Source organism: Ambystoma mexicanum, chromosome 9, assembly GCF_040938575.1.
Source record: "Ambystoma mexicanum isolate Mex_15411 chromosome 9, UKY_AmexF1_1, whole genome shotgun sequence".
NCBI classification, from domain to species: Eukaryota; Metazoa; Chordata; class Amphibia; order Caudata; family Ambystomatidae; genus Ambystoma; species Ambystoma mexicanum.
The window spans coordinates 50307204-50334402 of record NC_090931.1 but is presented as its reverse complement, the minus strand read 5'-3'; positions in this window follow the sequence as shown (position 1 = coordinate 50334402).

Sequence of the window (27199 nt, the reverse complement as noted above, 5' to 3'; positions counted from 1 at the left end):
AGCGTCACTGTGTTAGAGTTTGAACTTAGAAAGTATGCTTAATACCGCACTGTGTTAGAGTTTGAACTTAGAAAGTGTGCCCAATACCGTCACTGTGTCAGAGTTGAACTTAGAAGTGTGCCCAATAGCCTCACTGCGTTATAGCTGAACTTAGAAGTGTGCCCAATAGCATCACTGTGTTAGAGTTGAATCTAGAAGGCACTCCCTGCACCATTGAGTGTGCCCTAACAGCGCAACTGTATTAAAGTTGAACTTAGAAAGTGTGCCCAATACCGTCACTGTGTTAGAGTTTGAACTTAGAAAGTGTGCCCAATACCATCACTGTTTTAGAGTTTGAACTTAGAAATTGTGCCCAATAGCATCACTGTGTTAGAGTTTGAACTTAGAAAGTGTGCCCAATACCGTCACTGTGTTAGAGTTTGAACTTAGAAAGTGTGCCCAATACTGTCACTGTGTTAGAGTTTGAACTTAGAAAGTGTGCCCAATAGCCTCACTGTGTTAGAGTTGAACTTATAAAATATGCCTTACAGCGTCACCTTGATAGAGTTGAACTTAGAAGTGTGCCCAATTGCCTCACTGTGTTAGAGTTGACAATAGAAGCGAGCCCAATTGCCTCACTGTGTTAGAGTTGACCTTAGAAGTGTGCCCAATAGCCTCACTGTGTTAGAGTTGACCATAGAAGCGTGCCCAATAGCCCCACTGTGTTAGAGTTGAACTTTGAAAATATGCCTAACAGCGTCACTGTGATAGAGTTGAGCTTATAAAATATACCTAACAGCGTCACTGTATTAGAATTGAATTTAGAAATGAGCCCAATAGCGTCACTGTGTTAGAGTTGAACTTAGAAGTGTGCCCAATAGGGTCACTGTATTAGAGTTGAACTTATAAAATATACCTAACAGCGTCATTGTGTTAGAGTTGAACTTAGAAATGTGCCCAATAGCATAAATGTGTCAGAGTTGAACTTAGAAGTGTGCCCAATAGCGTCAATGTGTTTTAGAGTCAAACTTAGAAGTGTGCCAATAGCTTCACTGTGTTACAGTTTGAACTTAGAAAGTGTGCCCAATACCGTCACTGTGTTAGAGCTGAACTTAGAAGTGTTCCCAATGGCGTCAATGTGTCAGAGTTGAACTTAGAAGTGTGCTCAATAGCGTCAATGTGTTTTAGAGTCAAACTTAGAAGTGTGCCCAATGGCTTCACTGTGTTAGAGTTTGAACTTAGAAAGTGTGACCAATACTGTCACTGTGTCAGAGTTGAATCTAGAAGGCACTCCCTGCACCATTGAGTGTGCCCTAACAACGCAACTGTATTAAAGTTGAACTTAGAAAGTGTGCACAATAGCGTCACTGTGCCAGAGTAGAACTTAGTAAGTGTGCCCAATAGCGTCACTGTGTTTGAGTTGAACTTAGAAAGTGTGCCTAATTAGCGTCACTGTTAGAATTTAACTTAGAAAGTATGCCTAATAGCGTTACTGTTAAAGTTGAATATAGAAGACCTCAACATTCATTGGCATGCCCTATTAGTGTCATTATGCTAGTGTGGAATTCAGAAAGTATTCCTAATAGCGTTACTGTGTTAAAATTGAATCGAGAAGGTACTCCCAACATCATTGAGTGTGCCCTAATTATCCTCACAGTGTAAAAATTAAACTTAAAAGCATGCCTAAAAGAGTTACTGTGTTAAAGTTTAATCTTGAAGGTATTCACAATATCTTTGGGTATCCCTGGTCGCATGTACTTTACTGGTTACCACCATATCACACTAATACGCTTACTCTCTCCAATACACCAAAATTCAACTAGAACACAGCGATACTATGACACATTCGGTCTAGTTGTTCTCATACTACCATGACCCCTCAAACTACCCATCATTCTAATAAAACACAGCTAGCTGAGCACAGTCGGGCTAGTTTAGGCATCTCCTCATGGACGAACACAGCCACAACTCAGTCTGGGTGTCCACACTCCAGACTGAACACATCCAACTGATTTCCTCAGCACCACACCTACCGTAAAGAAGCAGCTATCATGCAAAAACCACACCAGCTGCACACATATCCGGTGCACCCATGCACTTTACGACACTCTCTCTCTCTCTACTGACTTGAACTACTGTTCCCGAGGGCGTTCAACCTACCAGCGCTTTGAGATCATACCAATGATACATAAGGCGCTATATAAATGCAAAATAACATAACATAACATATTCTATTCTTATCTGTATTTTGTTGTTGGTGCAGCAGAGACAAGTTGCAGAGGCTGCCCTTCTGGAGGGGAATGTTCAGAATGAGATGAGCATTGCTTGCTTAAAAGTGTCAAATAACACTAATGTGAATCTTGTCATTTCTGAAAAGCTGTTGTAAGTTATAAAGCTACAAACTGCTGAAGCTATTGGGAAATTTTGGTTGTCAGTCGATCAGAACTTCAGAATCACTATTAATTGTGGAAAAGTTGTCAGGCAAACGAGTAAACCCGTACGGCGAAACTTTGTATAAGTAGACCTCGTACGATAACAAACCAAGTGGAAGTTGAAGTGCTGTGAAGTTATCCTAACAAAGACAAATTAGCTATTTATGATGTTGAAACAAGAGTTGAGTCAAGTTGTGTCATGCTCTGTAGGCACAGGTGGTCGATTTGGGGCAGATGGAAGCGCTTTGGAGTGCGCTGTTGTGCCTCTGCCAAGATGCCGCCACAAATGTTGTGCAGCGTTGCAGGCTTCTCTGAGAGTCCTGCTGGAGTGACTTCTCCTGTGGTGTTGGAGGAAGTTTATCTGAGGTCTCCGCTGAAGCAGAGTCGCGTTGCTAGTCCTTCTATAGCTGCTCTCCATAAGTCTGTGACTATTCAAAGCATTTCTTAGCTCGCCCTTTCTTAGAAACTTTGTGCATCACGTCTGTGTTTCCCTTTCTCTTTCTTAGAACCTCCCTCCATTTCCTAGGGCTCTCCCCCGCCAACTCTGGACCCGATTCCCCTCTTGAAAATCTGGAGACTCCTCCTCCCTTGGCACGTCTCGCTGTAGCCCCACCCCGGTCTCCCAATACTCTAGCCATCCATTGCACACAACTCCGATAACTACTCTCTCTCCATTTCCTCAGGCACTATCAGGTTCTGCCTTTCTTCTGCGGCAGTCGCACCGCCTTCCAGGGGTTATCGAGACTCTTGGTCTCACCAGTACCATCGCAACCGCTGAGACACGTCATCATTACATACAGATCTGTTCTGGCAGGTGCCGCTTCGCTCCCTCTCTCCTCTTTCCTTGCTCGCCATACCCTATTACTCAACCCTTTGACTTACCTCTCCTGTGCGAGGGTTCCCAGACCTGAGAAGTACAGCGTACATCGTAAGGTGCCAACCAACATCCTTACACAGCTCTTCCAGTGGGGTCGCATTCACAAGGTCTACATATTGCTATCATCAGAACACTTTAAAACCAGATTGAAAGCCCTATTCATTTCTGGCTTTCTGTTTATAGCATTCCTTGAGGACTCAACTCCCGGTAACTACACAGAGAGCAGTTCCCGAATCTGCACGCCAGAGAATGTGATTTCCGTCCCGTCAGGATTCAGGGTTTTTTTCCCCGAGGGTTTCCTGGAAACTCTCCCCTGCTCTGGTTTTGTCACAGGGGAGGGGCGAGTGACTAGGTGGATTCTCACAATTTCTTACCTGCTGCCTCTGATAGAGGTCGGTGACTTTATACCTTTATGTTGCATGAATTTATACCAAGTTGATATTACAAGATCACAGTTAGCAACGCCCATTTTTCGCCAACATTGAGCAGAGGCAGCAGCTGGTCTTTGCCGTAAAATCATTGACTACTTTCTTGAAGCATGCACAGTGCAATTTGCCTTTAAGGCAGCCTTTTTCCCAACTGATAGAGACAGGGTGGATTACATGATTTCCAACTTAACTGGGGCAGCATTGGCATGGACAACCCCGTTAGTTACTACTAAAAACCCTATCCTTTATTCCTACCCTGCCTTTTCCAACAGTTTGAAGGCGATGTTTGGAAGACAGGAGATCACTGTGGCTTCCGCCGAACATCTGCTTGATTTCAAACAAGGAAGCAAAGATTTGTTAACATGCATAAGCCAGTTTAAACAGATGGCGGCAGATACTGCTTGGCCCAACGACGCTCTTATAGCTGTATTCCGCCGAGGCCTTATTGAAGAACTGAAAAATGAGGTATCCCGGATTCCACGACTGGATAATCTGGCTGAAATGATAACGCTAACCATGCAGCTGGATTATCCTTTACAGGAAAGGCACTTGGAGAGAAGGAAGAATCGTCCTTCACAAACCCTCCCTGACTTTCCTCCCCATCCTGGCAATATGGTGCCTCCCGATGAGCCTATGCAGTTAGGAATTGCCTGGGTTCCCTTGTACTCTGAAGAACGCACCTGCAGAAATTCATTAGGTCTTTGTATTTATTCTGGGGCCAAAGACCATCTAGTCCATGAATGTCCATTGCCCCTCCTAGGAAGCAGGGAAACACCAATGTCCGAACGCAAAGGGAACCACGGGTCGGAACGGTTCTATTGGTTCCCCTTCAACTCGCTTCACGTCACATTGTACAGCCTCTCCTGACTGTCCTATGGTGGTACTTCAGCTCGTCTTCTCCTGGGGCAACTCGCAAGTCACTAACAGCCGAGCATTAGTAGATAGTGGGACCGCAGGCAACTTCATTGATGATTCATGGGGAGCCGATCACGGCAATCCCGTGCCACAAAGTCCATCTCCATCCCGGTGGAGAGTGTGGATGGGAGCCCTCTTACTTCAGGCCCATAGTTGAACAGACCTGCTCCCTTCAAATTAGTATTTCTTTGCACAAGGAAGAGATTGTCTTCGATATCATAAAATCCACTAACTATCCAGTTATTTTGGGACTGCCCTGGCTGAGGGTTCATAACCCCTTCGTGAATTGGACAGCAGGAACCTTTTTTGTGGGCTCAGAGCATTGTCTCATCCATTGTCTCCCTCAGGGTGCCGTGGGACTTCATACGCCCTCTGTTTCCAATGCCGGTTCCATCCATCCACCCATCCCACCATTCTTAACCACATCAATGAGATGCCTGAGCCTTATCAGCAGTTTCAGGAGGTATTTGCTACTACCAAATATTCTGAGTTACCACCCCATCGCAGAGACGACTGTGAGCTCAATCTTATCCCAGACCATCCTTTGCCCTGGGGAAGGATGTATATCCTGTCAGCCAGGGAAAAGGAAGTGTTGAAGGACTATCTCCAGGTCAGCCTCCAAAATGGTCTAATCACAGAATCCACATCTCCCGCTGGAATAACACCCTTGTATAGACTTGCACGGACTCAACAAGATAACAATACTAGATCGCTATCCCATGTCGCTCATACCGAACATTTCAGAGGCTGTTCCGGGAGCCGTTATTTACACCAAGTTGGATTTGAGAGGCGCCTACCATCTCATCAGAATCAAACAAGGAGACTAATGGAAGACAGCCTTTCGTATGCCATTTGGACACTTTGAGTACAGGGTAATGCCATTCGGGTTGTCTAACGCCCCGCTCATCTACCATCGGTTTATGGATCACCTCTTCGCTGACATTCTCCTGCATTACGTAATCGTCTATTTAGATGATATACTGGTGTTTTCCTCTTCATCCACTGAACATCTACGTCACGTCCGTGAAGTTCTAAAATGGCTTCAGCAAAACCACCTTTTTTGTAAACTGGAAAAATGTGAATTCAACCAGATTAAGGTGTCCTATCTAGGGTATATTCTGTTGGCAGGGGGAGTATTCATGGATCGCTAAAAGGTGGCAGCGATCATGGATTGGCTACCTCCAACTTCAATCAAGGAGATCCAATGCTTCTTGGGATTTGCCAATTTTTATAGGCGCTTTATCCCTGCTTTCTCTGCCTGCATCCATCCCTTGACATCCCTTCTCAAAAAGGATGTATCCTTTCACTGGTCTACGGACGCCCAACAAGCCTTTGATGATCTCAAGGACTGATTTTCCTCTGCTCCAATATTGATCTCTCCAGACCAAAACAAGAGCTTCATACTGGAATCTGGTGCTTCCCATCACGATATAGGAGCTATCCTTCTGCAGACCGATGATAAAGGGGAGGAATGACCGGTGGCGTACTTGTCCAAGACTCTGACTCCCTCTGAGACCAATTATACGGTGCTGGAAAAGGAACTCCTAGCGATCAAACGTTCATTGGAGGAATGGAGACACCTTTTACTAGACGCAAAATACCCTATCAAAGTCCAAACAGATCATCAGAACCTGCAAACCTTACAATATGCCCAGACTGGAAACAGTAGGCAAGATCGGTTGGACCATTTCTTCTCCCCCCATCACATTGTCTTCACTTTCGTTCCCGGTCGCATCAATCTCCGGGCCGATGATCTTTCCAGGAAAGATCCAGTACGGTTCTCCCAGTTTCACTCCGAACCCATCTTCTCGAAAGACGTGTTCATGCATGCTATCACAGACTTTCTATACAAAATAGAAGTACAGTCCAGACATCTCGAATCCGAGGATCCCCAGTTGCTCTCACAGTATCAGCTCACCAAGGAAATAGGATGCTATTTCCAAGGCCATAAGGTATACCTACCGCCCTATTCTCTTCAAAGGGAAGCCCTTGACTGTTTCATGATTCTGTGGCTGTCAGCCATTGAGGGGTAACCAACACTTTGGAGTTTGTTCAGAGACATGTTTGGTGGCCTTCTCTGCAATCGGACGTCCAAGAATAGATCTCCTCCTGTGCCGTTTGTTTACAGACTAAAATCCCTTGCTGCCCTCCAAAAGGAAACTTGGTCAAAATACCCTTACCAGACAAACCGTGGTAGATAATATCCACTGATTTTATAGTGGACCTACCGCCTTCACAGGGTTGTAACACTATAATGGTTACGGTAGACTATTACACCAAATTGGCTCATTTTGTACCCTTACCTGGAATTCCCTGCTCGAATGGCACGCATCTTTATTGACCACATATTTTCCCTTCATGGCCTCCCAGAAACTATCATGTCTGACCGGGGTTCACAGTATACCTCTTGGTACTGGAAGCAAGTCTGTGCCATTTTGGACATCAAACGGGCATTAAGCTCTGGTTACCACCCTCAAACTAATGGACAGACAGAGCGACTGAACCAAACCCTTGAAGGGTACCTTTGGTGCTATATCTCGGCCGCTCAAGACAACTCGAAGGAGCTACTCCACCTTGCGGAATTCACATATAACAGTGCTGTTCATTCCTCCCTCAAAGTTAGCCCATTCTTCTGCATGTATGGCTTCCACCCAGCTACCATTCCAACGCTGATTCTTCCTGCTACTGCTTTCCCTAACATCAACATATTGATCGCGCGTATACAGCAAGGTCATAAAACAGCCCAGGCTGCTCTGCAGGTGGCTGAAGAATGGATAAAGTACTTTGCAGATCGACATCGGACACCGGAACCCGCAATCAACATTGGAGACAAGGTGTGTCTGGCCTCCCGGTTTCTCCCCTGACATTTGGTTCCCTCAAAACTCTCTCCCAGATATTTTGGCCCCTTTTTGGTGCTCGGTCTGAGAGGCTCCGTAGCCTTTCATCTGCGTTTACCTTCTTCATGGCCTAGAATCCACCCAGTTTTTCATGATTCTCAGCTCAAGAGTGATGTCCATAGTCATTTCTTCAGACCAGGCCCGCTCAACCTCCGCCTGTCGGTACCTCGTCAAGTCCAGAATATGAGGTGGCGGGCATTTGTGATTCACAGTGTCGTAGGGGTACCCTGCAGTATATCATTGATTGGAAGGGGTATTCCCCTGCTGCGCGGACCTGGGAGTTCATGCCCGCCCCGGTGCGTAGATTTCACCGGTTACCTCCTGTGAAGCCTGGTACCGCTTCCCTTTGGAGGGGGCATACTGTCATGTCCTGTAGGCACAGGTGGGTAATTTGAGGCAGATGGAAGCGCTATGGAGTGCACTGTTGTGTCTCTCCCAAGATGGTGCCCCAAATGTTGTGCAGCATTTCAGGCTTCTCTGAGAGTTAGGTGCAAGTCAAAAAATTGACAAAAAAACATCGGAATCTGGTAACAAGCACTGGCTGTACAAGTGGACTTCCACTGTTCGCCCTTAAAAGGGCCAAAAATCTTTGAGGTTGCCTGGTACATTCCAGATTGGAAGAACCGACAATTAAGTTTGCACAAAACAGTCTAAGAGCGGCATGGTTCTGTGAGAAAGAACATATTTTCGGGCACTATGCATGCGGGCAATGTAGTGTGTGCCCCTTAGCATCTAGGACAATAACCTTCAATCAAGGTAATTTCAAGTGGCAATTACGGCAATTCACCAACTGCCAATCTTGCAATGTGATCTATGTTATCAGATGTCCGTGTGACCTGATATACGTTGGGATGACAACGAGAAAGATTGCCACGCGTATCAACGAACATAGATCCTGAATTAGGACCAAAAATGTTGCAGCACCATTGGTGGAACATTTTTTAGCCGCTCACCACATGGAAGAAGAAATATATTGGATTGTGATAGACCAATTGAAACCATATACAAGCCAGCATTCCATGCAATATTTCTTGTTAAAATTGGAACAAAATTGGATACATCATTTGAGAACACATGAAACAGGTCTGAATGAGGAGATGCAGTAGCCGATATTACTACAACGTTGAGTAACCGCACATCTTTGCGATATTAATATGCGACCTGAGTGGCTGTGACATTGCGGAAACAGGATGGGCATAATTTCCTACTCTGTACTTTGCCTTTTTTTGGTTCATTTTGTCCTTGCGGTGTGGGCAGGATGTGTGGCCTGGTCTGGAGCGATGTAAAATTCGCTTTGGTTGATGGGTACACCTTTTTCAGTAAAACCACTGGTAGCAACAGTGATTTTTCATAATAACCCTTTGCAATAGAGTGATATAGTTGGCAACATTTCCTCAATTTCCTTCCCAACAGGAATATGAGGCTCTCATACCCCAATCCAATATTGCGACAGCTTTTTACACATTGGTTATACACAGGAAATGGGATGACCACGTGATAGAGACGGGCCATCTGGCAGCATCAACAACGCAGAACGAGGGCATCCGGAAAAAGAATACATGAATAAAAAAACGGACAGCTGCCTTTCTCCTTGAAGGACTGCTCCCTTGCCGGTGAACGCAGACCCGGTACGATGGCATGGTTGAGCGGTGATTCACGTAACTTCAATATACTAAGGTAAGCTGTATATTGACTTGTAGGAGGTGGCGTCTCTTGTTTCTCTTAAACATGTGGGAAAAGCGATGTTTCACATGCTTTGTTTCGGTTTCTCCTTGAGACTGTCCTAAAACTTGCTTTCACAGCATATCGAGGACATTTTTTGACGCCTGTGTGGGTTAGTTGTTCCCCTTGATCATGGGAGGTTTGCACCACTGGACCTGTTTTTCGGGTCCAGCAACTGGTTTGCTGATTCCGAAAGGCATCAGTAGGGCTGAATGTGCCAATACAACCGGAATCAAGGAAAAGGTTGTGACAACAACATAGGGTGCCTCATTTAGGCAGTGGCATAAGATACGCAAGCCACAAGGTGGCACATGGGCATGTCCGGGAGACAGCAACTTGCTTTGCTGCCCCCCTGACGGCCCTATGCCCTCCTCTAATTATGTTCAGAGAGGCCGCATGCAACAATCATTCAAACTTGGTGTTTGCGACTGATAGAAGTGGCAGACTGGTTGACCTGTTTATTTTCCTTCTGCACAGTTTCGAACCAGCCGGGCTGAAAACCGTTAGATGGCTCACATTCGCCTGCAAGTGGCTTTCCATATCCCTTGATGTGCCAGGACCGTGTGCTACATTACCGGATATTGATAACAGTATAAGGTAATGACAACTCGGGGATCCCAATCCTTGACACCCTGTTTTGGAACCAGCAAAAATTGACAGTGCATATTTGATTGGGCTCCAGAATGCTAAAATCACACTCTTTTATATTTAATATAGGGAGCTGAGGAACCCCGCAATTGAACAAGGAGTGGGGCTTGCTTTAAGTATATCAGGAGCATTTGGCAAATAAAGACACTAACTTTCCCGGGATGCGATGGATGGCACTCAATGAACATTAACAGAAAAACTACACAGGTAGGCACTGGAAATTGAAGGTTTTTTTTCTTCCTCTCTACCTGACAAAATTGAATGGGCAATTGCCCAATAAAACCTGGCCATTCATTAAGTATCAAGGCCATTATTAAATAGAGAAGAGTACATGGATGACAGGATTGCCTATCTCTTCCATGGTTAGATCCTTGTGCGTGGGACACCGGGGACAGATTCGAAAAGTGAATAGTTTGGAACCTTTCTTAGATTAAAGATGTCCATCTTTTTCTCATTCTCTGCAGTGCAGTAATGTAACTTGGATTAGATTACCAATACAAGTAGTGAGCTTGTCTCTTTTTTATTAGAACTATCGATGGTCTTTACATTGATGAAGATTTTTCTATCTTTTTCTCCCTTGTATGTTCTTTTATGTCTTCAAGCTTTGGAGCCTGGACTACAAAGATAAGACAGACTTACTACCGGTCCAAACAGTCTCAACACCTGCTATTGTGATCAGAAATCATAACACTTGTTTATGTCCTGATGAGGGCATGGGTAGTGAAAACACTTCTGACACCATGATCGAAACTCGAGTAGACATGATAACATCTTAAGTTCTATGTTTTTTGGATCTCGATTGTTTTCTTTGGTTGATAAAAATAATTTGTCGCAAATGGAAATATTAGAAGCAAACTGTTAATGTATGCCAAACAGATTGGAAGATTGATGCATTGACAGAAAACAAAAACTATGTTGTATCAGAGGTTGAATTGTCGACCTTTCATTATTTAGACATTGTTAGGATTGACGAGATTTTGCACAGGTATGAGTGGTTATAGTATGGGTATGTATGGAATGGATAGGAATGAATGAGTATGTATGATTACAATATGGTGCTAGGTCACCTATGATGAAATTGTTTGAAATACAGAATTTATGGTATGTTCTATAATGGAGTTTTAATGTTTGCTGTTTTTCTTATACTCTCTTGATGTATGATGAATTACAAAAAGAAAGCAATAAGAATAAAATAAGAAATAATTGCACAAATCAATTTTTGAAATTTCCTTTGATAGAAGGTATTGTATTGAACAAAAAATGTCTTTGAATAATTGGAACGCAACGAGAGTCTGTACATGTTTTTGAATAATTGTACTTTTTTGTGATGTTCTCTGAGAGTCCTGCTGGAGTGATTCCTCCCTCAACATTGGAGGAAGTTTATCTGAGGTCTCTGCTGGTGCAGAGTCGCATTGCTGCTCTTTCTATATCTGCGCTCCGTAAGTTTGTGACTATTCCAAGCATTTCTTAGCTCACCCTTTCTTATAAACTTTGTGCATCACGTCTGTGTTTCCCTTTCTCTTTCTTAGAACCTCCCTCCATTTCCTGCAGCTCTCACCCTGCCAACTCCGGACCCAATTCTTGTCTTGAAAATCTGAAGACTCCTCCTCCCTGGGTGCGTCTTGCTGTAGCCTCACTCCTGTCTCCCAATGCTCTAGTCATCCAGTGTTTACAACTCCAGTAACTACTCTCTCTCCATTTCCTCAGACACTATCAGGTTCTGCCATTCTTCTGTGGCAGTGGCGCCGCCTCCCGGGGGTTAATCGAGACTCTCGGTGTCACCTGTACCATCGCATCTGCTGAAACACATCAGCATTACATACAGACCTCTCTCGGTACGTGCCACTTCGCTCCCTCTCTCCTCTTTCTTTGCTCGCCATACCCTATTACTCAATCCTTTGCCTTACTTCTCCAGTGCAAGGTTTCCCAGACCTGAGAAGTACAGCGTACATCGGAAGGTGCCAACCAACATTCCTTACACAGCTCTTTCAGTGGGTCGCATTCACAAGTTATACATATTGCTATCATCGGAACACTTTGAAACCAGATTGAAAGCCCTTTTAATTTATGGCTTTCTGTTTTCAGCATTCCTTCAGGAACCAACTCCCGGTAACTACACAGAGAGCAGTTCACAAATCTGCACGCCAAAGAACGTGATTCCCGTCCCATCAAGACTCAGGGGTTCTTTCCCCACAGGGTTTCCCTGGAAACTCTCTCCTGCTCTGGTTTTGTCACAGGGGAGGGTAGAGTGACTAGGTGAATTCTCACAACTTCTTACCTGCTGCCTCTGATACAGGTCAGTGACTTTATACCTTTATGTTGCATGAATTTATACCAAGTTCATATTCAAGGATCACAAGCTGATAATCAGAAGCTGTATTTCTTTGAACTTTGAAAGTTGTGGCTCCTTCTCATCCTGACTAAAACACTAATTGATGCTATTGAGGAACTAAGAATATCGGTTCAATGAATATGAAGACTCTTTTCTGTATTGAACATTGCAGTAGTGGAACTTTCTGCTGACAAGTTAAAGTTGCAAACAACTGTGTTGGAACTTTGTTATAAACTAGGATTTCCTTGTTTCTTTTTGTTGAACATTGAAACTGATGTCCACTTAAAAACCTGTGGAAGAGGAATTCACTCAGGTTATAAGAAGAGACGGTGGTTTCAATACAATTATGATTGATGTTGTTGTGGATTGCCATATATGTTGTTGTGTATTCTATGTATGAGTGTGAGGACCAGATATCCTTTGTGTCATGCATGCTGGACGCTACGCTCGTAGAACAGCTAGACCGTTCTACTCCAAATGGAGGCTATTCGATACGTTACCGGGAAAACGACGTTTGCACTTTTCACGTCGCTAACTTCACGTGACTTTTGCTTCGTCACGTGAACTACGGTATTACGTATTTAAGCAGCGTAGAAACTTCACTCGCTGCTTCTGATCGTCTCTATTGGCGTTGTGTAGCTGAACCTCTGATCTGCATCCTGGCATATTTCTACAGCTACTTTTGGGCCTTCGATAGCGTGTGTTCCGCCACACACTGATTCCTGGAGCTATCCCTTCGCGTGATAATTCACACGCGTTCTCTGTCTTCAAGCGTGGCTGGTCCGGACTGCGGGAATCCTGCCCGCGTGTAATTCCACACGCTCACGCTGTCTCTAAACGCGGCTGTTCCGGACTGCGGGAACACCGCCCGCGTGTTATTCCACACGCGCTCTCTGTCTTCAAGCGCGCCTGGCTAAGGCTGCGTAAATCCTGCCCGCGTGTAAAATCCACACGCGCTATTTGTCTTCAAGTGCGGCTGGCCAAGGCTGCGTGAATCCTGCCCGCGTGTAAAATCCACACGCGCTCTTTGTCTTCAAGTGCGGCTGGCCAAGGCTGCATGAATCCTGCCCGCGTGTAAAATCCACACGCGCTCTTTGTCTTCAAGTGCGACTGGCCAAGGCTGCGTGAATCCTTCCCGCGTGTAAAATCCACACGCGCTCTTTGTCTTCAAGTGCGGCTGGCCAAGGCTGCGTGAATCCTGCCCCCGTGTAAATCCACACGCGCTCTTTGTCTTCAAGTGCGGCTGGCCAAGGCTGCGTGAATCCTGCCCGCGTGTAAAATCCACACGCGCTCTTTGTCTTCAAGTGCGGCTGGCCAAGGCTGCGTAAATCCTGCCCGCGTGTAAATCCACACGCGCACGTTGTCTTCACACGCGGCTGGCCCAGGCTGCGCGAATCCTGCCCGCGTGTAAAATCCACACGCGCACGTTGTCTTCAAACGTTATTTTCTTCGCGGCTGTTTATAACCGCGTGTACTTCTAACTCCTGCATCTGTGGAATTAACAGAAGGATTGATCCCTATAGTGGGAAGGAAGCCTTTCAAGGATTATTGGAAGTGACTTTGAACTGAACTTTGGACGCTATCCTGTGGTGAATTCAACCCGTATCTAGCGTGAGCCTCGTTCCGTTCGGGATAAGTCTCCCTTACTAATTTTCCCTTCCCTGTCGTTTGTTCTTCATTCAAATCCATCAAGAGACTTCTGGATTATTCTACCCAAATATAAAGGTCAGTGTGATCATTCCTGTCATTATCTAATTCATCAAACTCAGGTTGGAGCAGTTATTCATGATACTTTAATTTGTCCTAGGCTGGATTACTATACCTTACCCACGCCCTTTCCAGTGATCCATCGCTCTGCCTGTTTTATCAGCCAGAGGGTTGTATCATTTGGAAGGTCTTTTATTGACTTCACGACTATCAAATCGTGTGAACAGGGATCCGGAAGACCCTACCTCCTGTATCCTTTTGAGTATTGTATCCTTTTCAGTTAATACTTTGGTACATTCTGACAGAATCAGAAGCCATGGAGGGTACGGATCCTTTAACTGTTTTGACACAGTTGATCAACGATTTGAGAAATGAAATGGTTACTGCACAGGACATGTTACGGCACCGTATGGACGTTATGCAAGACGCCCTACATGGTAGTCCTCAGGGAGCACAGGCGCCGATGGCTACTGCATCTGGATCTGGGACTACGGCACCCCCACAGGAAACTATTAATGTGGTTATGCCCACTCAGTTTCCCTTGGCCCCTCCGGAAAGGTTCACGGGTGATCACAAAACCTATAGAACCTTTGTAAATCAGTGCCGGCTCCATTTTCTTTGCCGTCCTACATCTTTTCCTGATCTAACCACAAAAGCAGCCTTCGTTCTTTCCCATTTAGGGGGCACAGCCGCTGCTTGGGCTAACCCTTTGTTGGAAACAAATAGCCCTTTGTTGTACGATTGTGACGATCTCTTGACTGCTATGAGTAAAGTCTTTGACATGCGTTACTCTACTCAAGCCACAGATTTAGAGTTGCTTAACCTACAACAGGGCAGCCAACCCCTTATGTCTTACGTTGCCCGGTTCAATCAACTGACGGCGGAAACCCAATGGCCTGACAGCAAGAAAACGGCTGTTTTTTACAAGGGTCTTTCTGAAGAACTGAAAGATGCCTTATCTACAGTTCCTGTGGTTCCTACGGGTTTCCCAGAGCTGCTCGATTTGGTTCTACAAATCGACGCCCGAAGGAATGCTCGAAAGGGAGAGAAAAAGCCCTTCATGCCAGTCTCGGGGCGGTCAGAGACACCAGCAGTCATCTCTAACGACCCTGAACCCATGCAGATAGGCGCCGTGAGAGGCCGATTGTCCAATGCAGAACGGGAGAACCGAAGAAAAAACCACTTATGTATGTACTGTGGTTCTTCCGAGCATTTATTGGCAACATGTCCTAAAAAACCCATCAAGCGTGCGGGAAACGCCAAAACTCGACATTAGCAGGAGTCCCTATGTCGAGTGTTTCATCGGACTCCAGTACCATTCCTAAACATGCGCCTGTAATAGTTCAGGTGACGTTACGTTGTGATGAGCGAGAAGTGGTTTCCAAGGCCATGGTTGATTCTGGAGCCACCAGCAATTACATAGACATCACTTATGCCAAGAACTGTTCCTTACCCCTTGTAAACAAAAAAAGACCTGAAACGGTGAACACCGTGGACGGATCTGTTTTGATTTCTGGTATGGTAACCCAGGAGACGGTACCTGTTCAGATGACGTTATCAAATAACCATTCAGAAGAAATCATCTTCGATGTTATTGCTGCTCCGCAGTACGAGATCATACTTGGTCTTGCATGGTTAACCCTTCACAATCCTGCTGTTGACTGGGTTTCGGGATCGCTCCAACATCCTTCGACTCATTGCAATGAACATTGCTTTACCAGTCAGGAGGTGTCAAATAAACAACACATATTGGCCTCTATGGTGGAGGATTCTACTATCAGCGTTGTACATCAATGCGACAATATCATACCATGCGAATACGCTGATTATGCTGATGTCTTTGATAAAGGCCAGGCAGAACAATTACCTCCTCATCGACAGTACGACTGTCCTATCGAATTGATTCCTGGTGCCAAAATTCCTACAGGCCGTGTTTATTCATTAACACCTAAAGAAGATGTCGTGTTAAAAGAATACATTGACAAAGCGCTAGCAATGGGCTTTATACGGCCCTCACAATCTCCTGCTGCATCTCCTCTATTCTTTGTTCCTAAGAAAGAGGGAGATCTCAGACCATGCATTGATTACAGGGCACTTAATGATATCACCATCAAAAACCAATACCCCTTACCACTAATAAACGTTCTGTTGGATCAGTTAGGCACTTCCAGTTATTTCACCAAATTGGACTTGCGAGGTGCATACAATTTGGTTCGCATTCGTGAAGGCGACGAATGGAAGACCGCTTTTAAGACACGGTATGGTCTTTACGAATATTTGGTGATGCCTTTTGGTCTGTGCAATGCTCCCGCCACATTTCAATTCTTCATGAATGATATATTCAGAGACATAATGGACCAGTTTGTGGTTGTCTATCTGGACGACATTTTGATCTACTCATCATCTTTATCGGAACACGTCAGACATGTTTCTACAGTCCTACAAAGACTTAGGGAGAACCATCTTTATGTGAAAGCCGAAAAATGTGTCTTTCATTCACAGGAAGTGGAATTCCTTGGTTACGACATTACCAATCTAGGTGCTCGAATGAGTCGTTCCAAGGTAAAGGCCGTCTTGAATTGGCCGATTCCGCATAACATCAAGTCACTACAGTCTTTCTTGGGCTTTGCGAATTTCTATCGCAGATTTATCCATTCCTTTTCCAAAACAGTAGCTCCTTTGACGGCTTTAACTAGTTCCAAAGTTCCTTTCTGTTGGAACCAACATGCCCAAGCAGCATTCGAAAAGCTGAAGGAAGCATTTACCACTGCACCCGTGCTTCAACATCCGGATCCTGATCGCCAGTTTGTCGTTGAAGCGGATGCATCCAGTGTCGCTATTGGTGCAGTGCTCTCACAAGTTTGCACAGAAACCAAGGAGGAACACCCAGTGGCTTTCTTCTCTCGCAAACTCACCTCATATGAACGGAACTACACCGTTACTGAGCGGGAACTACTGGCTATCAAAGATGCTTTCCGAGAATGGCGTCATCATCTTCTTGGGGCCAAACAACAGGTGTTGGTGTACTCTGACCATAGAAATCTCCAAGCATTCAAATCCATGAAATGCCTTACGGCCCGTCAGGCCAGATGGCATGTCTTTTTTGCCCAATACGATTTCCAGGTCACCTATCGTCCTGCCCGAGAACATGTTAAGTCGGACGCTTTGTCCCGTATGAGTAAAGAGGCGCAGGAAGAAAAACAAGTACAGATTCAGCTGTTGGCAGATCATGTAATTTGTAGTTGTTCGGTTCAACCATCCTTAAAAACCGAAATACAAGAGTGGGTAAAAAATCATCCACAAGTAGTCCAGGATATGAATCTGGACGTGCATAACGGTTTACCATTCACACAAGGAGTACTTTATCTACCAACTCCTTCAATGCGGAATAAAGCCCTCAAATGGAATCATGATTCTTTGATTGCAGCCCATCCTGGACGGAAGAAAACACTGGATCTGCTCAAAAGGTGGTGCTGGTGGCCATCCATGGCAAAAGATGTTATAAACTATGTATCTTCTTGTTCTGTATGTATCCAATGTAAAAATACTCCTGGTAAACCAGTGGGCTTACTCCAGTCCCTACCTGTCCCTAACAAACCATGGGACATGATATCTATGGACTTTGTGGTAGAACTCCCCCCAAATCAGGGATATGATACCATATGGGTCGTAGTGGATTATTTCACTAAATTGGATCTATTTATTCCCTGTATTGGTTTACCATCTGCTACTGTTCTGGCTGAACTATTCATCCAACATATATTTCGTTTCTTTGGTCTACCATCAGTAATCATTACTGACAGGGGCTCGCAGTTTGCGTCACGCTTTTGGAGAGCTTTAACATCTGCATTACTAATTGATGATAGAATGTCCAGTGCTTATCATCCTCAAACCGACGGACAGACTGAAAGGGTCAATTGTACTATGGAACAATATCTGCGGTGTCTGTGTTTGCAATACCAATCGGATTGGCTCACGGTACTGCCGGCGGCTGAATTCGCCTATAACAACTCTTATCATAGTGCCATAGGCACTTCACCGTTCTATGCTCTCTATGGACAACACCCCCGATCAATACCTCTGGATTCCGGTCTATCCTTGGACACGCCTGCCGCAGGCCGTACTCTTCGTGATCTGAAGAGATTACAAAGAAAGGTGAAGCAGCAATTGGAGCAGGCTAAACGACGTGACAAGTTCTATGCCGATGCTCATAGAGTATCCGCACCTGTCTATAAGGCTGGTATGAAAGTCTGGCTATCCACTAAGAACTTAAAAATTCCAGGCAAAAAGAAATTGTTGCCTAGATACATCGGTCCGTATGTAGTGCTCCATGTTCTTAATCCTGCTGCTGTACGTCTGGCTTTGCCACAACGATGGCGGGTGCATCCTGTATTCCACGTCTCACTCATTAAGCCATTCTCTGAAGCTACTAGACTGCCTGTACGGCCTGTTGCTATTTCTGTGCGGGGGTCTGATGAATACGAGGTACAAGACATACTGGATATGAAACTCCGTTCTGGTAGACCATATTATCTGGTGGATTGGAAGGGCTATGGTCCCGAAGATAGGTCCTGGGAACCTCTTTCCAACATTCATGCTCCTGCTTTATTGAAGCGCTTTCACACAAGAAGGGGAGAGGTTGTCCCTTTGGGGGATGGCACTGTCATGCATGCTGGACGCTACGCTCGTAGAACAGCTAGACCGTTCTACTCCAAATGGAGGCTATTCGATACGTTACCGGGAAAACGACGTTTGCACTTTTCACGTCGCTAACTTCACGTGACTTTTGCTTCGTCACGTGAACTACGGTATTACGTATTTAAGCAGCGTAGAAACTTCACTCGCTGCTTCTGATCGTCTCTATTGGCGTTGTGTAGCTGAACCTCTGATCTGCATCCTGGCATATTTCTACAGCTACTTTTGGGCCTTCGATAGCGTGTGTTCCGCCACACGCTGATTCCTGTAGCTATCCCTTCGCGTGATAATTCACACGCGTTCTCTGTCTTCAAGCGTGGCTGGTCCGGACTGCGGGAATCCTGCCCGCGTGTAATTCCACACGCTCACGCTGTCTCTAAACGCGGCTGTTCCGGACTGCGGGAACACCGCCCGCGTGTTATTCCACACGCGCTCTCTGTCTTCAAGCGCGCCTGGCTAAGGCTGCGTAAATCCTGCCCGCGTGTAAAATCCACACGCGCTATTTGTCTTCAAGTGCGGCTGGCCAAGGCTGCGTGAATCCTGCCCGCGTGTAAAATCCACACGCGCTCTTTGTCTTCAAGTGCGGCTGGCCAAGGCTGCATGAATCCTGCCCGCGTGTAAAATCCACACGCGCTCTTTGTCTTCAAGTGCGACTGGCCAAGGCTGCGTGAATCCTTCCCGCGTGTAAAATCCACACGCGCTCTTTGTCTTCAAGTGCGGCTGGCCAAGGCTGCGTGAATCCTGCCCGCGTGTAAATCCACACGCGCTCTTTGTCTTCAAGTGCGGCTGGCCAAGGCTGCGTGAATCCTGCCCGCGTGTAAAATCCACACGCGCTCTTTGTCTTCAAGTGCGGCTGGCCAAGGCTGCGTAAATCCTGCCCGCGTGTAAATCCACACGCGCACGTTGTCTTCACACGCGGCTGGCCCAGGCTGCGCGAATCCTGCCCGCGTGTAAAATCCACACGCGCACGTTGTCTTCAAACGTTATTTTCTTCGCGGCTGTTTATAACTGCGTGTACTTCTAACTCCTGCATCTGTGGAATTAACAGAAGGATTGATCCCTATAGTGGGAAGGAAGCCTTTCAAGGATTATTGGAAGTGACTTTGAACTGAACTTTGGACGCTATCCTGTGGTGAATTCAACCCGTATCTAGCGTGAGCCTCGTTCCGTTCGGGATAAGTCTCCCTTACTAATTTTCCCTTCCCTGTCGTTTGTTCTTCATTCAAATCCATCAAGAGACTTCTGGATTATTCTACCCAAATATAAAGGTCAGTGTGATCATTCCTGTCATTATCTAATTCATCATACTCAGGTTGGAGCAGTTATTCATGATACTTTAATTTGTCCTAGGCTGGATTACTATACCTTACCCACGCCCTTTCCAGTGATCCATCGCTCTGCCTGTTTTATCAGCCAGAGGGTTGTATCATTTGGAAGGTCTTTTATTGACTTCACGACTATCAAATCGTGTGAACAGGGATCCGGAAGACCCTACCTCCTGTATCCTTTTGAGTATTGTATCCTTTTCAGTTAATACTTTGGTACATTCTGACACTTTGTTAGAGTGTTTCCTTTAGTTTATATTAGGCAGGGAAATCCTCATCAGGGTATGTTATTGAGGCTTTATTGAAACCTATCATTTAATAAAATGGCATTTGTTAAAAAATCAAATAAAAGTGTCAGCCTCACATTTCTGACCCCTCACAGTGTGGTAAGCAGAAGTTAAGCTACCAGAAGAAACTGTGCCCCTGCAGAGCTGCTCCAGACTGAAGGCAGGCAAACCATGGTGAGGAAACCACACAGCTGACCGGGGCTGAAGAACCCAGACAATGCTGCAGACCATAGAAAAAGGCGCACAGGCAAAAGGGGAGACAAAGAGGGCCCAAGCCAATAGGATAAAAGTGGCCAAACACATAAAGCCTCCACATGTATGGTCTGGGACACCAGGGCAAAAACAATATTGAACTGCAGCGGCATCAAGAGTGATCATCACAGTCACGGTAACTGGCAGAAGAGTATACCAGGCGGACTACAAATAAAGGCAGATATGCAAGTCTGGGACCTGCATTCACAAGACCAAAGCACAGCATAAATAGTGTTTATTTTAATCACAGTACCTGGCAGGAGAGTACACCAGGTAGACCACCCGAAACAGCAGAGCATGCAAGTCTGGTACTGGCACCCATAAAACAATATCAAGACATCAAATGTGCTCATCATAGTCACAGTACCCGGCAGGAGAGTACACCAGGTAGACTACCCAAAGCAGCAGAATATGCGAGTCTGGGACTTGCACGCATAAAACAGTACTAAAACATCATGGGTGCTGAAAATCATCACACCACCTATCAGGAGAGTGCACCAGGTGGAGCAAGCCAAGAAGTAGTTGTTCATCATTTCAATACTTGGCAGTGAAGTGTTAAGCGCCCGGTTGCTGGGCCGTCACTTACTGGATCTTGCAGTGATTCATGAACTCAGTTAATCTCTTGGGATCCTTGTCATATTTGAAAGTATTGGAGTGGGCAACTGCGTGTTCAGAGGCTGTAGCTGCTACATTTTGTGACAAGGCTGCTCTCAAGTTCACATTTTCCTGGAGTTCCTCACGAAGTTCCTGTAGGGCCTCCACGTTTTGTTTGAACTGTAGGGGTCTTAATCTGTTAAGCGCCTGGTCACTGAGCTGTGACTTACTGGCTGTTTGGTGTAGCATGCTGCCCGGTTACTCTTCTTGGAGGCACCGGCCTGCGGGACTTCCAGGGTGTTGTCCTGTGTAAATGTGAATAGGGAAAGCTGTCCTCTTCTGTCCCAAGGAGATGGCTACTCGAGCACGGTCAGGGACTGGCTCCCCACACCACAGACTCCTCTCCCGGTATTTATGTGATGCAGAGGAAATGGAATCCACTGTAGAGGGAGGTGTTTGTTTAGTAATAGAATGGCCATAAGTAGTAGAATAGCTTGAAGGAAGCCAACCCTAGAGCAGACAGTAGGAACAAGGCCAGGCAGAAGGTAGGCAGACCAGGGAGGATGACAGACAGGCAGAGAGAGCAAGGTGAGAGAGAATAGAGGCCAAGGGGCAGCAGTAACAGGAGCCAGGAAAACAGAACCCAAAGACCAAGGCTACTGGAGAATGAAGACGCAAGGAACCAAAGTCCTGTTGCCTTTTATCTGCGAAATGCTGGGGGTTCCGGTGTCGGTCGTTACCCAGGCAACCAAACGCCTTTGCGGCCAATCACAGGAGCCCATGCTGCTGGGCAGCTCCATGACATGGGTGCATTTTCTAGGCAAACCCGGATGTGCTCGTAGCGAGCGCGGTGCCCCCCTTATCCTGCCTGTAGGCCGTAGTGGGGGTGGTTGTATGCCCACTAGCACCACCGCAGGTACATCCGCCAGGAGCCTGTGGGCAAGCGACGGTGATGAGCGGAACTCTCGGGAACTGCAGGTGAGTGTCGGCAGAACGTGACATGAAGCCACCCAGGTAACCCATCAACAAGGAAAGTGAAAAACCAAGAGAAGACAAATGCCTCTTCTTCAGCGCAGTTGTGGAAGAGAAAAATAAACAAGGGGAGGTAGTCATCCCCTCTGGTCATTTTGAACATTAAATGAATTGCATGCAGAAGGAAGAAGAAGAAGAAGCAAGTGGGAGGGAGTCATCCCTTGTACTTGTTGTTGGAAACAGTGAAAGAAAGCCAGCGAAACAGAAACCCTTTCTCTCACAAACTGTACTAAGATCTGGCAAGATCTCCTGCCCAGAACGAGGGAAGCATCCTTCTGGACCTCCTAGAGACATTATCCTTAGTTGAATTTAAGTGTTATGGACAGATGTAGGTTTGACACAACAGTGTAATTTTATGATTTGCTGGAGATTCAGACTCAGGATCTAGGAGAAGTGGAAGGAGGAATGAGCGTGTACCAGAAAAACGTGAATCTACCTTCACCCACCTACCTACCTATATTGACCCTTCTATTCCTGCATCAGACACCCCAGAATCTGACCAGTTGAGAGATTCTACCATCAATTAAAGAAGTGTGGGAGATAGAGATGCCTAATTTGCAACCACCTAATTCCTCATTTATGTCAGGATGGTCATCTCCACATGCAAAAGGCAGCAAACAAAGTCAGGTAACCATCACTACCTCAGGCATATGCAACTGCATCCTATAATGGAAGATTACAGGAGAGTGAGCAGAACAGCTTACTCTGGTGCATTCTCAGGCAGATCCTAAAGAAAGGGTTTAGAAGAACATAGACAATATGTTGAAACAACCCCTAGCAGGTCTGGATTGACCAGTGGTGGTTAAATACCTGCAACTGTATAACTGGGCATCCTGGGAAAAAAGTAGAATCCAGAATCTTATCCACCCATGGCCCTGCTTCAAATATTTGTAACTGGTGATGATCCAGATGTTTATTTGCAAAATGTTGAGTGTACTGCTGAAGCTGATTTTTGGAGAAGATTTGCCTACCCCAAAACATGACTTCATTATTAACAGGGGAACTCCAGGTCTCCTATCAAGTGATTAAGGCTGACAGCAAACCCAAATATTACACACTCTGGGTGACATCCTTGAGCATCTATGATGTGATGCTGAATTTAACTAGCAGCCACTACAAGAGATACAATTACAATTCTCAGGGCCCTGCACAAGATGATGTATAGGGTCTGAGCCAGATACAAATAAATGGTTGGGAAAGTCAACCCTTACTAAACAAAAGGAACACTTTCTGCTTGAGAAATGTAACCATGTTCTGCCCCCTTACCTACAGGGACCAGTTAGACAGCGAAACCAGCCAGATGTGAAGTCAAACAGCCACAGGCTTTCAAAGAGCACAGAACTGGCAACATATTGGCCATGAGGTCTTCCATGCGGACCCTCTCTTCGGAGTACCTCTTCGAGGAACAGGGACTACTCCCAAGAAAAATGTTGCCCAATATGTGGAGACCCTATGGAGGCCCAAGTCCCCCAGCAGAACAGAGGAACATTTTGGCTCAGTCAGTTCCAGGAAAGATCTCCTTCCTGACTATTGTTTGCATGAGGTGTGCCCACTATTATTATTTTGGCCTTTCCTGTAACATGTTCTCATAAAATTAATGTTTCACCCTATATGTAAAAATGTTTTAATTGGGTTCTTATATCGCACTTCATTTCAGAGTCCAGCCTATAAGCGTGGGCCAGGTTTCGAATTGAAGAAGCTCAGCATCGTCTTGCTTCCAAGACTAGCACAATGTCCCTGAACTATTCTCCTGGCCCATATAGGTATATGTTGTCTTGGTGTCCTTCTCATACCACTATGTGACAGTTACTTCCTCAAGGTAAATCTGATCCATTAATGTTGCCCCCATTCAGTTTCTACCTGACCATCACTTAGTTCCTTCATTTTCAGCTCTCACAATCTAGGGTGATGCAAAATTTATGTTCATGGCATGAACTTTGACTTTGCCCTCTACCTATACAATAAAAGTTCACTAACCTAAGTTTATTTAGTTAGGCACGTCCCATTTCCTCTTTTCTCTCCTGCATTGGTTCCAACTGGAAGACCCAAGGGTGAGACAATCATTTCATACTATTTTGTTCAAAGGCCAGATGCATGTTTGTCCGAAGTCGTCCTGCGCCCGCTTCGGCTGTTACCACCGCTAGAGGAAGCTGTTACCATATGCATACAACAATAAGAGTTCAAGTTCTTCCAGGTGAACAACATATGTATTTCAACAATGATAACATACAATTAGGTGCGGAAAAGACCGAAGACAGGGATACCACTTTAACAGCATACTTCAAGTTGCATACACTGAGAAAATATATACATTTAAAAAAAAACATATAAACAGAAATTAAATTGATTAAGCACTATTTCACTAACAAAATACATTACTTTTTTTGTCAATGTATGTGAGGAATCTGAGGGCATCCTCCCATCTACTCCCTTTGGATCTTCCTCTCAGGTGGCCAGGGAAAGGCCATAGCTTTTGGATCCTCACCCTGAGGGTGAGCTTTTCAGGTTTCCCACAGAATGGACAATGTGAAAGCTAGGTGTTGGAAGAGGATATACACCACTGAATAAAGTGAATACAAGTTGCGGCAAAGCCAAAAGACTGCCAAGGAGAAACCACAGCATATGTTCACTAATGACACAGGCACACGGTGGAAAACCTTTGTTGGTGAAGGAAAACCGAGAGCATCACAACGTGCCAAGGGTTATTGGTTGTGTGATCTACAATTGGTGTGCCATGTGGTCTGAAACTTGCCTAAACACAGTAGCCCAACTTGGAAAAGAGCCAAGAGAAGGCAAGAGACAAAGGCTGTGTGATATACCTGTTGAAGTAAAAGAAATCATCTGTCTGAACTGTTATGGAGTCTAAAGGATTATCGAGTAAAACTGGAAGCATTGTTGAAAGTCAAGAGATTGGAACTGTGTTGAACTTGGGGAAAGGAACCCTAAGATATTCTGGAATTGTGGTGGACTTGGGGAAGGGAACCTCAAGCCTTTTGTGGAATTATTTGGACTTGGGGAAGGGGAAATTGAAACAAAACAGCTGGAAGATGTTCAGAACTTTATTTTGAACACTGTTTCTTTTGGTGCTGAAAACCCTACATGTTGTATATCTTTAGTTGTGAGGGCAAGTACAGGTTTTGGACACAGACAGACTGTTAACTTGAAATTACTAACAACGACTATTCTTTGTTTCTTTAGGTAGGTCTTACCCCATCCTGACATTTAAAATGAAATACTTTTGTTAAGAAAAGTGAATCTGTTGTCTGTGTGTTGCATCATGATGCCTTCACAAATGGTGTCAGGGTGGGATGTGGCTCAACCAAGATGAGTTGGGGAGCCCTCATATTTGAAAAGTTAAGTACCAGAGCATCAGACTCCTCAGTAGCCACAAAGGGCTCTATTGGGTTTGATATTTGTTGCAGTAGGGATGAGAAGACTATTCCTCCAGGGGAAGGAAGACTGATACCCAGTGGTTTGGTTCTAATTCCTCCACCTGAAACCTACATTAGACTAGCTCCCAAATCAGGACTAGCATGGAGGTTTGGAATTGATGTGCTAGTTGGGGTTATAGACCTAGAATTTGGGGGTGTTAACGTTTTGCTACAGAATCACAGAAAAGATATCTTCCACATGCATCATGGGGATAACATTGTTCAAGCGGTGCTTGAGAGGGCAAGGTTCCCTAGGTTCAAGGAGAAAGCCAAGAAGGAGAGGCACACAAGGTTTTGGGGAGGCAGATAAAATACCTGACACCCCACCCACACCGAAACCTAGAAAAGTAAGAGAGGAAGAAACTGAAACCCTTCCTGACCCAGACTTTCCCCAATGGAACAAACCATTGTTGGCAAAAGCCTTTTCACAGATTATATCCAAACAAGAGGGCTGTGAGAAAGGAGGACCTTTTTTCTTACTGAGACATGGGCTTATATATCAGGGAGGAACCACTTCTGAGGGTGTAGTAAGAATCCTATTGGTTGTCCCAAGAGTCATAAGCACGTGGTCCAGGAATGAGCTCACTCACATCTGACAGAACGCCATTTGGGACAGACAAAAACACAAGCCCAAATCACTAATAAGTACTACTGGCCAGGAATACATGCAGACATTAAACACTTTGTTCATGCTTGTGAAATTTACTGAAAGACTAGTAACCATATGCCATCACCTGTTCCCTTAAACCCATTACCAATCATTGAAATTCCATTCTCAAGAATTGGTATTGATATTGTGGGGCCCTTAGAAACATTGAAGTTGGGGAACAAGTACATTTTGGTATTTGTGGATTATGCAACACAATACCCAGAGGCCTTTGCCCTGAGAGCAAATACCACCCAGCAAATACTGAAACACCTCCTCCCTTTCTTCTCTTAAGTAGGAGTCCCAAATGGAATATTGACAGATCAAGGCTCTATATTTCTGATCAAATTTATGGGGGATGTGAAACAGTTATTGCTTATTACCACCTTGACGACCTGAGTATACCACCAACAGACAGATGGCCTCCTAGAAAGATTTAATAAGGCCCTGAAAACCATGCTATGGACATTAGTGGAAGAGGATGGTAGAAATTGGGATCAGATGATTCCATGGGCTTTATTTGCAGTTAGGAAAACACCTCAGGCCTCAACGTCCTTCTCCCCTTTTGAATTACTTTATGGGCGAGAACCCCAGGATGTCCTAGATATGTTAAGGGAAACCTGGGAAGAAAGAGAAGAGGCTCCAATACCACTCTACAAAACTGCCACTAGGTTTAAAGAACACAATGGAACCCCACAAAAAAGTGAGTGTTTTTGTCCTGAATTATGAGATCATTGTAAACTCTGCCCACTCCTGCACTTACGTGGATTTTATTAAAGTGCTTCTGCAGATTTCTTCTAAATTACCTCGCCTGAAGTCAAAATTAATCACAATGCAGAAGAGAATATCTAGGTGTCGTCTTTCTAGTAATGACTCGTGTGACATACCCAAAATTGCATCCTAAAATGGACTAAAAAGAGGAATGAATGATGATCTTGAAAATAGGAATTACAGCAATAAGTTTCTAGTGTGTGGCCTATCAGAGTGCGTGTATGTGTTT